Below are 13,092 nucleotides of genomic sequence, written 5' to 3' on the forward strand. Positions count from 1 at the left end.
GACTGTGCCTCTTCCTATAGATGCTGCTTGGCCTGCTGCGTTCACCAGCAACTTTGATGTGTGTTGCTTGAATTTCCAGCATCTGCAGAATTCCTGTTGTTTGCGTTTAAATATCCTGAGGAATACAGCATCTTAGCAAAAGGACACAGAGTACAACTACAGAAATTTTTGGATGATGGAAGTCATTTGGGATGTATTGATTCAATACTAATTTAAAGCCTAAGGAAGTTTTAATGCAAACACGAGGAAATCTGCAGATGCTGGAAATTCAAGCAACACGCATCAAAGTTGCTGGTGAATGCAGCAGGCCAAGCAGCATCTATAGGAAGAGGTACAGTTGACGTTTCGGGCCGAAACGCTTCGTCAGGACTAACTGAAAGAAGAGCTATTAAGAGATTTGACAGTGGGAGGGGAAGGGGGAATATAAGGTGTTGTCCGCCAGAGAAAGCAGGATCTCCCAGTTGCCAGACATTTTAATTCCACATCCCATTCCCATTCTGATATGTCTATCCAAGGCCTCCTCTACTGTAAAGATGAAGCCACACTCAGGTCAGAGTAACAACACCTTATATTCCGTCTGGCTAGCCTCCAACCTGATGGCATAAACATTGACTTCTCAAACTTCTGCTAATGCCCCACCTCCCCCTCATACCCCATCCGTTATTTATTTATATACAAACATTCTTTTTCTCTCTCTCCTTTTTCTCCCTCTGTCCCTCTCACTATACCCCTTGCCCATCCTCTGGGTTTCCCCCCCCTCCCCCTTTTCTTTCTCCCTAGGCCTCCTGTCCCATGATCCTCTCATATCCCTTTTGCCAATCAACTGTCCAGCTCTTGGCTCCATCCCTCCCCCTCCTGTCTTCTCCTATCATTTTGGATCTCCCCCTCCCCCTTCCACTTTCAAATCTCTTACTAGCTCTTCTTTCAGTTAGTCCTGACGAAGGGTCTCAGCCCGAAACGTCAACAGTACCTCTTCCTATAGATGCTGCCTGGCCTGCTGCATTCACCAGCAACTTTGATGTGTGTTGCTGGAAGTTTTAATGTTTGAGTTATTGATTGCACATTTTACAGAAGTAACTATAGATATTAAAGGATACAATAAAGATTTCAAGACTATGAAGCTTTTTCTAAAAAACAATAACTTGATGCATTCTTTTATAGAAATACTTAATAATGAATTATTAAAATTCTTGCTGTTAAAGGATATTGTCCTTCAAGTTAAGCTCTTAAGCCATCCATTCAAAAAGTTTCGAACACTGGGGGAGGAGAATGGTTGACACAGAGAAAGACTGGAGAACAAGACTAAAATGCAAGTCAAAATATTCAAACCGTAGGAAATTCAAAGTTACTAAATACATTTGATGCTCTAAGCAGGAAAATCTTTTATACTTTTCAATTCTATGAAGTCTCTGCTTAAGCCCAGTGAGGTTTAAATGTTTAAAGCACATAATACAACAGTCAGGTTTTATGTAATTAAACTAGATTGCAAATCATTTTGGCTCAGGACTCAATTTATAGATCTCACTGAAACTGAGAAAGCTTTCTTCTTAATGGACAAGAAAATATGATCAGTATGCTCCAATACTGAATAATAGCAAGGCAGTGGTCTAATACAGTTGTGACAGGAATATCTGCGTCAAGGGTACAGTGGTGTTAGAAAGTTTGTGAATTCTGTAGAATTTTCTCCATTTCTGCATAAATATGACCTAAAATGTGATCAAGTCTTCATATCTCCTAAAAGTAGATAAAGAGAACCCAATTAAATAAATAACACAAAAACATTACATTTGTTTATTTATTCATTGAGAAAAATGATCCAATATTACAATTATTTCTTGGAAAAGGTGTGTGAACCTCTGGGGTAATGCCTTCTACAAAAGCTATTTGGAGTCAGGTGTTCCAATCAATGAGATGAGATTGGAGGTGTGGGTTGTAGAGGTGCCCTGCCCTTTTAAAAAAAATCATGAAGTCAGGTTACTGACAGAGTCTTCTCTTCTCCAGAAAGATCCATTTATGTGCACCAGACGTTGATCAAAGCAACTTTCAGAGGACCAGAGAAGAAGAATTGTAGAAATGCATGAAGCTGGAAAAAGCTACAAAAGCATTTCTAAAGGCCCGAGTGTTCATCAGTCCACAGTAAGAGAAATTGTCCACAAACGGAAGAAACTCAGTACTGTTGCTACTCTCTCTAGGAATGGGCATCTTGCAAAGATCACATTAAGAGCACAACGAGAAATGCTGAAGGAGGTGAAAAAGAACCCAAGGATAACAGCAAAAGACCTGCAGAAACGTCTAGAACTTGTTGAAGTCTTTGTTCATGTGTCCACTATGAGAAAAACACTGAACAAGAATGGAAGGACACTAAGGAGGAAGCTCTGCTCTCCAAAAAACATCGCTGCATGTCTCAAGTTTTCAAAAGACCACCTGGATATTCCACAATGTTTCTGGAACAATATTCTGTGGACAGATGAGACAAAAGTTGAACTTTTTGGCAGAAACGCACATTGCTGCAACACCAAAACTTCATTCCAACTGTGAAGCATGGTGGAAGAAGCATCATGTTTGGGGCCACTTTGCTGCCTCAGGGCCTGGACAGCCTGCAATCACTGAGGGAACAATGAATTCAAAATTGTATCAAGATATTTTACAGGAGAATATCAGAGTAGCAGTCTATCACCTGAAGCTCAATAGAAGTTGGATAGTGCAACAAGACAATGATCTCGAAAAGCAAATCGACAAAAGAATGGTTCAAAAAGCAGAAAATGTGTGTTTTGGAATGGCCAAGTCCAAGTCCTGACTTTAGTTCTATAGAAATGTTGTAGAAAGACATGAAGCAAGCCGTTCACACAAGGAAGCCCAGCAACATCCCAGAGTTGAAGCAGTTTTGTAAAGAGGAATGGCATAAAATTCCCCAAGCTTATCTGTAAGACTGATCAACAGTTAGTTAATAAACATTTAGTTAAAGTTATTGCTGTACAAGGGGGTCACAACAGTTACCGAAAGCAAAGGTTCACATACTTTTTCCAACAAATACATGTAATATTGGATTATTTTCCTCAATAAATAAATGAATAAGTCCAATGTTTCTGTGTTATTTATTTAATTTCATTCCCTTTATCTAGTTTTAGGATGCATGAAGATCTGATCACATTTTAGGTCATATCTATGCAGAAATAGAGAAAATTCTACAAGGTTCACAAGCCTTCCAGCACCACTGTAGATGGGATGATTTATGTTAACAAAAGATAAATATGTAATTTATAAAATACAGTTTAAAGGAAAAAAATACAGAACTCAGTTGCAGCTGAAAAGAACTTTTTTGTAGAAATCTGATATGTGTTATTGTTATTTTTGGAACTCTAACTACCTGTCATTCTCCCGCACATGGTTGAAAAAACTTGCGACCTCTGAAATCATTATAAAGATATCACAAAAGCTACTGAAGAATTATGCATTGCAAATTAGGCAGATTGGGCAAAGTTATCAGTGTTTATCATTGTTGCACCATGATACTAATACAGACTTGGGGATTTTTGCAACTGTGCTTTTATTTTTGTAATTACAGAGTGATATAGAGATACAGCACAGAAACCGGACCCTTAGGACACAAATCCACACTGACCATTAATCACTCATTTATACATACCATGTATTAATTCTATTTCCCCTATATTTTCATCAACATCCTCTCTCTCCCACCCCAAAAAATCCTACCACCCATCTGGGCATTAGGAACAATTTACGGCACCTAATTAACCTAACATTTTGCACATATTTAGATTGTGGAAGGAAACTTATGTTGGAACAGGGAGAAGGTGCAAACTCAACACAGACATAGTCAGGCTTGAACATGGGTCTCTAGCACTAAGGCAGCTGTTCTTCTAATTGTGCCAGTGTGCTGCCTAAGCTTGATGTCACAAGCAGTTATGAAACATCCCTGTTGTAAAATACATTAAATGCTCTATACTTTACTAAATATAATCTATAACAGAATTTAAGATGAGCCTTGCTGAGTTGCAATTATGACTTCCAATTCTAATTTTATTCATATGGACTATAAAACCCTTCAATAAATAATTCAAAATAAAACAAATTTTATATTCTAAAATATTTAGCTTTATCTTAGTTATGTATGTTTTAATCTTTATTTCATATTCTACAATATTAGTTGAAATGTTAGCTGAGAAATTGCTTGGCGTCAAAACAAGATTGAAAGTGGTTGCACGCTGTTTTGAAACAGTGTAAAGGTCCCAGAGCAGTTTTGTGCACCTGACAGTCATATAGCTGCACAGCTACAGTATTGAAACTCCAGGTCATTAAGGAACACCAAGAGCACGCAGGTGCTACAATTTAATTTGAATAATATGCTGTTAAAATTAGCAGGAAGTGAAGTTGGAGAAGAGAGCCCTCATGTTGAATAATTTTTGAAAAGAAGATACACCACAGGAATCTGCGGTGATGTGGCTCAGCATGCAGATGCAGTGGGTGTTACAGAGCAGATGCACAGAGGGAAATTAGGGAGGGAAGAGCCAACTGGGACAACAGTTCCATTTTGCAAGAGACAGTGGCAATGATCAGCTCCAAAAGAAACATATTTTGGCATGTGCAGTGTTGGTGTAAGGGAAACTATAATTTTGCTAAGGATGAGAACCATGAGACTTCTATACTCCACTCTATACTTGCTATTGACAGATTTTACCTATGACTGCATCATAAACATACAAGCATCAGGTATTCCTCCCTCACTAATAGTCATACAAAGACATTCTATTCATTTTCCCTCCCTTATGCTCTCTGACAACAACAGAGACATACACATTCATCAGATGAGGTCATCTCATGGCTCCACCTTGCTAACTCAACAGTATCTTACAAACCCAAGTTGACAATAACAATTGCTGATCATTCCAGAGAGGATGGGCTAACTAGTCTGGAGTGTCAGGTCTTACCAGTGTAAAAGGGGCCACATTAAGAGCACTAATTACAATAGATGACCCTGACAGATTCACAGGTGAAGAGTCACCTCATCTGGAAGAACTGTTTGGGGCCCTGAATGGTACTGAGGGAGGAGGTGTGGCAGTTGTCAAGCTTGCAGGGATAAGTACCAGCAGAAAGATTAGGGAGGGAGAGGGGAGTACACAGGGAAGTCACACAAATTCGATCCTGACAGAATGCAGAGAGGGATGTGGAGGAAAAGATGTGAATCCATGCAAATCACGGGAACACTTTATGAAGCACTTTTGCACTATTCATCCTAAAAGGCAGGATCTCCCAGTGGATACCTATTTCAATTCCACTTCTCATTCCCATTCTTGACAGATTTAAATATGACTTCCTCTACTGCCATGACATGGCCAAACTCAGGTAGGAGGAGCAATACCTCATATATTCCATCTGGGTAGACTCCAACCTTTTAGCATGAATATCAATTTCTCTAACATCTGATAATTATTCACCCCTCCCTCTTCTCTCTTTCTCCATTCTCTATTTTGGTTACCCTTTCACCCCTTCTCTTTTCCTCACCTGCTCATCACCTCCCTCAGATTCTTGTCCTCCTTCCTGTTCGCTATTGTCCACTGTCTTCTTCTATTAGGTTCCTTTTTCTTCAGCACTTTACCTCTTCCACCTATCCCCTCTCCCCCTCCCATCACCTACTTTGCCCTTCACCTGCTTTCACCTATCACCTGCCAGCTTTAATTTCTTTCCCTCCTCCACCTTCTTACTCAGGCTTCTGCTCCCTTCCTTTTCAGTCCTGATGAAAGATCTCAGCCCGAAATATTGACTGTTTATTCCTCTGCATAGATGCTGACTGACCTGCTAAGCTCCTCTCGGCTTTTGTCTGTGTCAGCCATTTTGTACTATAATGGATTTTTTTGTTCTAATTGTGTTTTTGCTTTATGTTTAAATTATGCTTTTCTTGTAATGTCATGTATTGGACACTACTTGCCTGTGATACTACTGCAAGTACGCGTTTCCTTGCATTTGAGCATATGATAAACCTGACTCAGAGTTTGACCTCAAAGCACTGTATAATTATGATAATACTTTACTGTTTTCTAAACTCCAAACCTCTAGCAATAAAGGCTAATATCCCACTTGCCTTCCGAATAGCTTGTTGCATCTGCATATTTTTTCTTGTACTTCATTAATCGACATTTACATATTAGTTTGCCTTTTTCCTCCTTTTACCAAATTGCATGACCTCTTATTTCCCTACATTGAACTCTGCCAAGTTTATGCTACACCCAAATATTTTCATTTTAGTGATTGCAGTCTTCAGGGATCAGACAACTGATGCTTACTGAGGTTGACTTAAATGTGACAAACAGCAAAAGGACAATTTATATTTCTAGGTTATGCTTTCTCACTTCTCATCTGCAATCTGTGAGAATCTGTCTATGAGCTTGGCTATTCAGCCAACCTAATGACATCAGTCTTGCTGGATTCTGAAGATCCCTTGCAATGATGTTTGACAGTAACCAAACATGAAAAATGAAATAAAATCACAGACATTGATGGATCTACGTGGACAATTTTCTTTGGGGTTCAAGATGACTGTTCTGCATTTAATTGGAAAATACTGGCATAATGTGCAAACTAAAAATGTGTTTCACCTCTGTAGCAAGATTAGTTATCCTTGATAGTAAAAGAATATAGAAATAGAAATATTCAAGTAACTTTAATCTTGGAATATACAAGTGTTCTTTGAACAGGGAAACAACACAATAGTTCAAATAAATTCCAATAGTTAACTATATCCATTTAAAAGTTATGTATTTAAGAACACAACAGAAGAAAGAGAAGTTGGAATATGCCAGACTGCCCTCAAACCCATCTTTCATTCATTAAGATCATGGCTGAATCATATGCCTGGTTCTTTGATTCCTTCCATAACCCAAACTCAATCAATACTTACATCAAAATGTGAAAAATTGATGCAGTCTTTGCAGGCCTTCAAGCAAGAGAATTCCAAATATTCTCCCTACTTGTTGAGCTAAGAACTTAGTACATTTTAATGAGGTCATTTTTATCCTTCTAAATGTATCAAAAAATAATATGATTTGTCTTTATCTTAATGTCATGTTGACCAGGGAGATACTGACTCAGAAATTCAGTATCAGCCCCTGATTTATACATTCAACTGTCCAGATGCGAGAAGACATTGTCAGATTTTCCACCAAAACACCATGTTGATTATTCCTGAAAATAATAACTAATGTTTGCATTAAAAACAATTTTGTTCTGTTAAATCTTATGAATGATAGTTCATCCAAGCATAGTTTATTTCTCAAGTTGCATATGTATCTGGGAGTACTAGTTCCCAAAGTGATAAAATAATAAAGGCTGCAAAATGAATAATTTAACAATGAAGCAGGGGATTATGTTCTCCAGTGTTCTGATTTAAGTTCTAAAGATAAATTGTCTCTTGACTAGATTCTTACCTCAGCAAATATTACTCAGTAGCCACTGGAACAGTTAGTTATTATAATTCAGTCTTGTTCTGAAATACGCATGAATGAAATTGCTTTCAAATTTTAAAAAGAACAAGTATCAACACAGTGTTAAACTACTGTTACATAATTTTGTCTTTTTTGGAATCTAAGATTGTTGTGATGAAGGGCTAAGAGTAATCATTTAAACGCTTGTATGTTTTACAAATTGGAGAGGTATGCCCCTTGTCCAGAAATATTTATTTTTTTAGGAACCTGTCACAAATAAAATAACTTCTTCAAATCTCTGCTCCCTTCAAACAAAACAAGTTATACAATTTTTTTTTCTTCAAGTGAGATTAAAATTTCTTCAAACAGAAACCAACAATCAGTGCAATCTTGTCAGGGCTTTGCCAGCAGACGGCACTCAATATGTAAAAACTAGATGGAAAACTCCCAATTAATTCATTAGGAGTAAGGTTAATGAAAATATAATCCATACTAAACAAGTTCCAAACCCAGCAAGGCAAATAATTCTGAGTGGATGTTAATCAACCAGTGTCCATACTGTACCCTGATTACATAAGCTGGAATTCAAGATGGTTATCCATCACACATAATCTTTAAAATTACAGCAAATATAATATTACAGATAAAATGCACAAATCATAAATACTTAAAACATCTCATTGAATACATTTCAGAGACCGCGAATGCACATATTGCACTCTAAGCTGCTTGAAGTTGTATCAGAGCAATATTAAATACCTCCTCTGACAACAGTAAGGGACTGAACCAACAAACTAGTTTGGGTATTTTGGTCCATCCTTACTTTGTTAGCAATGAGGCACCATAATTCAGGCATTCATCCAGACAGTGACGCTTTAAAATATTTTAAATTGATTTTAAATGTTTTATATATCTCCTTACAAAGTTTTCCCTATATCTGTAGTTTTAAGTGCTTTTTAAAAAAAATTGTTTGGGTAATGGACAGCATAGTTATGGACTTTAGAATTTAACCATAAACGATAAACAGACCCATATAAAAGTCTTGTTAATTATCTGGAAGTATTCAGGTCAGACATTAAGCAACAGAAAACAATGGTAGAAATCTGAAAGTCAACCAGCATCCGCAGTGAGGCAGAGGCAGAGGAAGGAGTCAATGTTTCAGGGAGCAAAGTGGAAATTTTTATTTGAAACTGTGTCACATCTTGCAAGGGACAGCCAGATTAATTCATGATGCTACACCAATTCTAATCTCAATAGGTACTTCTTGGTAACACACACAAAATGCTGGAGCATTTTTGCATGTGTTGCTTTGCATTTCCAGCATCTGCAGATTTTCTCGTGTTTGAGGTACTTCTTGGTGCTGGTTGTACAGGATAGTTATTTTCCATATCCTGAAAATGACAGATCCACAACCATCAGCAAATATTTTCTGTTCAGAATCCACACACTTCATAATCTTGTTTCTATTTCTGCAATCTTGCAATTTTCAATAATCTTCAAGAGATGCAACAAGCTTATAACTGAGAATTTTTTTGAAAACTGCAAATGCTAGAAACTTAAAATGGAAACATTTATCGTATTTATTTAAGCTCGCAAGTGGTATATCTGCATCAGGAATGAGATCTACAGATATAAAGCCGTTCACTTTTAGATCTATACAAGAAATGCTCATCAACAAACAGAAGATATTGATTTAGAAAGATAACACACATGAAAAAAAATAAGGTAAGCCTGGTCACAGGATGATAAATCCCCAATTCTTCTGTCATTCACAGTACAAATAGTCTCACTTTTATCCTAGAGTGTCATAAACCACAAGAAACTATGCCAATCACCATCAATTTGAGATCAGGTTAAATGATCCGAAACACAAACTGTTAAATTGAATTTATAAGATAAGCAACTTTCTAAAAGTAATTGACCAAAATCTTTGCATAGTATTTATAAAAGCACTGAAGTGATATTCCATGGAATAGATAGAGATCAGTTACAGATATGGCAGATGGTGCTTAATCTGAACAAGTGTGAGGTGTTGCACTTTGAGAGGGTGTTGGTCAAATGTAAGGGGAAAAACTACAATTCTGGCAGGATCTTGAGTAGCATTAATGTACACTTGGAGTATTGTGTATAACTCTGGCTGTCCCATTACAGGAAGTATATGAAGGCTTTGAAAACGGTGGAAAGAAGTTTTACCAGGATGCAGCCTGTATTAGAGGGAATCAGATATAAGGAGAAATTGACACACTCAAGATTGTTTTCTCTGGAGTGTTGAAGCCAGAGGGGAGATCTGATAGATTTTATAACAATTATGAAAGGCAGAGAGTCAAAGTGATTTTCCCAGGGTAGAAATGTCAAGGATGCAACAGTAGCGTAACGGTTAATATGACACTATTACAGCTCGGGGTATTGGAGATCAAAGTTCAATTCCGGTATCCTCTGTCGCAAAGTTTGTACGCTCTTCCTCTGAGCGCATGGATTCCTTTGGGTATGCTGGTTCACACATACCAAACACGGACCGGCAAGTAGGTTAATTTGGTCTTTGTAAATTGTCCTCTGATTAGGCTAGAGTTGGAATTGGTGGGTTGCTGAGCAGTGTGGCTTGTTAAACTGGAAGGAACACACATCAAAGTTGCTGGTGAACGCAGCAGGCCAGGCAGCATCTCTAGGAAGAGGTACAGTCGATGTTTCGGGCCGAGACTCTTCGTCAGGACTGACCTGACGAAGGGTTTCGGCCCGAAACATCGACTGTACCGCTTCCTAGAGATGCTGCCTGGCCTGCTGCGTTCACCAGCAACTTTGATGTGTGTTGCTTGAATTTCCAGCATCTGCAGAATTCCTCGTGTTTGCATTTTTAAACTGGAAGGGCCTGTTCCACATTGTATCGCTAAATAAGGTGAGAGGGAGCAAGTTTAAAGATCTATGTAGCAAATCCTTTTGTGAAAGCACAGAGAGTAGTACATGCCTGGAAAGGACTTTCAGGAGTTATGGTGGAAGCAGTTATGACAGTCACACACAGTCAAACAGCACAAAAACATGTCTTTCAGCCCAAGTGGTCCATGCCAACCAAGATATTCCCATTTGCCCACATTTGACCTATATCCCTCTAAACCTTTTCGATTTACAAGTGCTGTTTAAGAGATTGTTAAATAGACAAATGAATGTGCAGGGAATGAACTGATATGGATTATGTACAAGCAATGGATACTTAGTTTAATTCAGCATCACGTTTAGCGTAGACATTGCAGGTCAAAGGGTCTGATCCTGTGCAGCATTATTCTATGTTCTAATACTAAGTTTATAAATTCAAGGAATGAAATTTCTACTCAGATTTCCAGAGGGTCAATTACTTACCTTTTCTCAGTCTTAATATACATTCATTGTATACTTTACACATCTAGTGTTATAAATGTCATCTTTCTAAATGAAAGAACGCTTATTTCTCTTGCCAGCTGTTGCTTTGCTCCACAGGCTTAACAATCACAACTTTACTAATCCGCCTCAACTCCAACGGTTTTGGGCTGATAAGTGATTCCTGACATGCAAAACTTTTCCACCATTCACAAGGTGTCAATCAAAAAGATAATGGAATATTCCTGGATGTCTGAATGAATACAGCTCTAACAAAAGTCAAGTACCTTGATTCTGTACTTGACTCAGACCCTATCCACCATCCTAAATATTCATTCCCTCCAATGTCATCACACAATTCCAGTAGTCTGGCTCATCTGCGAACAGTACCACAAGTAACTGCCTTCACTACTTCAAAAGCATTTTCCAAACCTATCATATCACCACCATGAAGGATATTCCCTTCTTAGCACATCATCTTTTGTTGCAACTTCTTGTTGTGCCAAAAATATATTTTATTTGATGATTTTAAAGTATGTGAATTTAGTATGTTTTGGTACTATTCTCATGAAGTTACACGAGCAGACAAGGAATGGAGCGATCTTGACCACATACAAGAATATGGGATGAGTTTACATTGGATCATAGTTGGCACAGACACTGGGATGAAGGGTCTGTTCCTCTGCTGTACAGTTTCATACTCTACACTCTAACAAGGTTTGAACGCATTTCTTCACAAATAAGTCAGTAATATGTGCCATTACTTGGGTGAAGAATCATGGACAAATGTATAGAGAATGAAACTCAGCTGTTTAGCATCAACAAAAATTGAAAACTAGATTTGAGCTGAAGCAGTTATAATTCCACTTAAATTAGCTTTATTTTGGCATGTTCAATGTTTTGGCCCCAAAACCAAAAGAGCTTTCAAAGTGATGTAATAGGCATAAGCTAATAATCAAGCTGGTGGTGAAAAACAAAACGCATACATTTTTACAAAGAAAAAAGAACCCGAAATACAAAGAAGTCATCCAATCTTTTGGTGACAGATTTATATATTAGCAACCACACAGAGTTTGTAGAAATATATTAAAGTAACAAATTTCTCAAGGTGTCATTTTAACTTGATCTAAGGAATGACTAGATTGTTTATACAAGCTAGATTTTGTTTTATCTTGGGAAACAGCTGGTTGTTTCTAAATTGTTACTTCACACAATGTACAAATTTATGTTAGGGAGAGGGTAGTAACCATTGTCATTAAACATGGACCATACATAAAAGGACTACTATAACTCATCTTCCTTTGTTGACACACATTCAGACAATAAATTCATTAATGTCTCATTTAGCATTGAGTCCTTACCAATATGACATGTTCACATTTAGAAACAAATGTTCTATGTGGCTAAGCACAGCTCAAATGCCTTTTATAAATTTGTAGGGCTACGCCATAGGCCTGATTTATACTTGGGCGTAGGGACTACGCTGTAGCGAGCATGCGTTTTTGTGTCTGCGTCACTCTGCAATTCACCTCCAAAACACTAGTCGGCGGTGGGGTTTCTATGCCACTATGTTGAGTTTCTTCATGAGAGACATGGACGAGGAAATGCATTTCAAATATTTTTGGATGTCGGCAGGTAGATCTGACGATTTGGTTCATCATCTCCAACCACTTATTTCGCATCAGTGTACAGACATGGCGGAGAAAAGCAACCGGAAATGCATATGAGGAAATGCGATGCTACCAAGCAGACCAATCACAGTTGTTGCAGTCTGCGTCGCCATGACGTGTGAATTACTTTTTTGGGGAGGTGCACGTCACCCTATGGCATAGGGTATGTGGTACCTACGGCGTACATTTGATGCAGAAGTATAAATTGGGCTTTACACAGCGTCAGCAAGACCAAGAAACTGGTCTAACGAAGGGAAGTTGTAAGAACACACACTCGTCCTCACTGATGGGTCGGCAGTGGAAAGGGTGAGCAGCTTTAATTTCCTGGGCACCAATATTTCAGAGGATCTGTCTTGGGACCAACACAGATGCAATCACAAAGAATGCACAGCAACTGCTCTGTTTGTTTATTTATTGAGATGCAGCGTGGTATAGGCCCTTTCCATCCTTGCAGCCACGCTGTCCAGCAATCCCCCGATATTAACCCTAGCCTAATCACAGGAACCAACCAACTGGTATGCCTTTGGACTGTGGGAGGAAACTCACGCAGTCTCGGGAAGAACATACAAACTTCTTACAGGCAGTAGTGGGAATTGAACCTGGTTTGCTGGTACTGTATTGTACTAACAACTACA

General features: G+C 38.2%; 1 protein-coding gene across 1 annotated transcript in view; it reads right to left on the bottom strand.

Annotated features, from left to right (window-relative positions):
• Window positions 1-13,092, bottom strand: part of LOC134356821 (receptor-type tyrosine-protein phosphatase gamma-like) — a 699,039-nt gene that overhangs the window by 612,860 nt on the left and 73,087 nt on the right. The window lies entirely within an intron of this gene.

This window comes from Mobula hypostoma, chromosome 15, assembly GCF_963921235.1.
Source record: "Mobula hypostoma chromosome 15, sMobHyp1.1, whole genome shotgun sequence".
Classification (NCBI taxonomy): Eukaryota; Metazoa; Chordata; class Chondrichthyes; order Myliobatiformes; family Myliobatidae; genus Mobula; species Mobula hypostoma.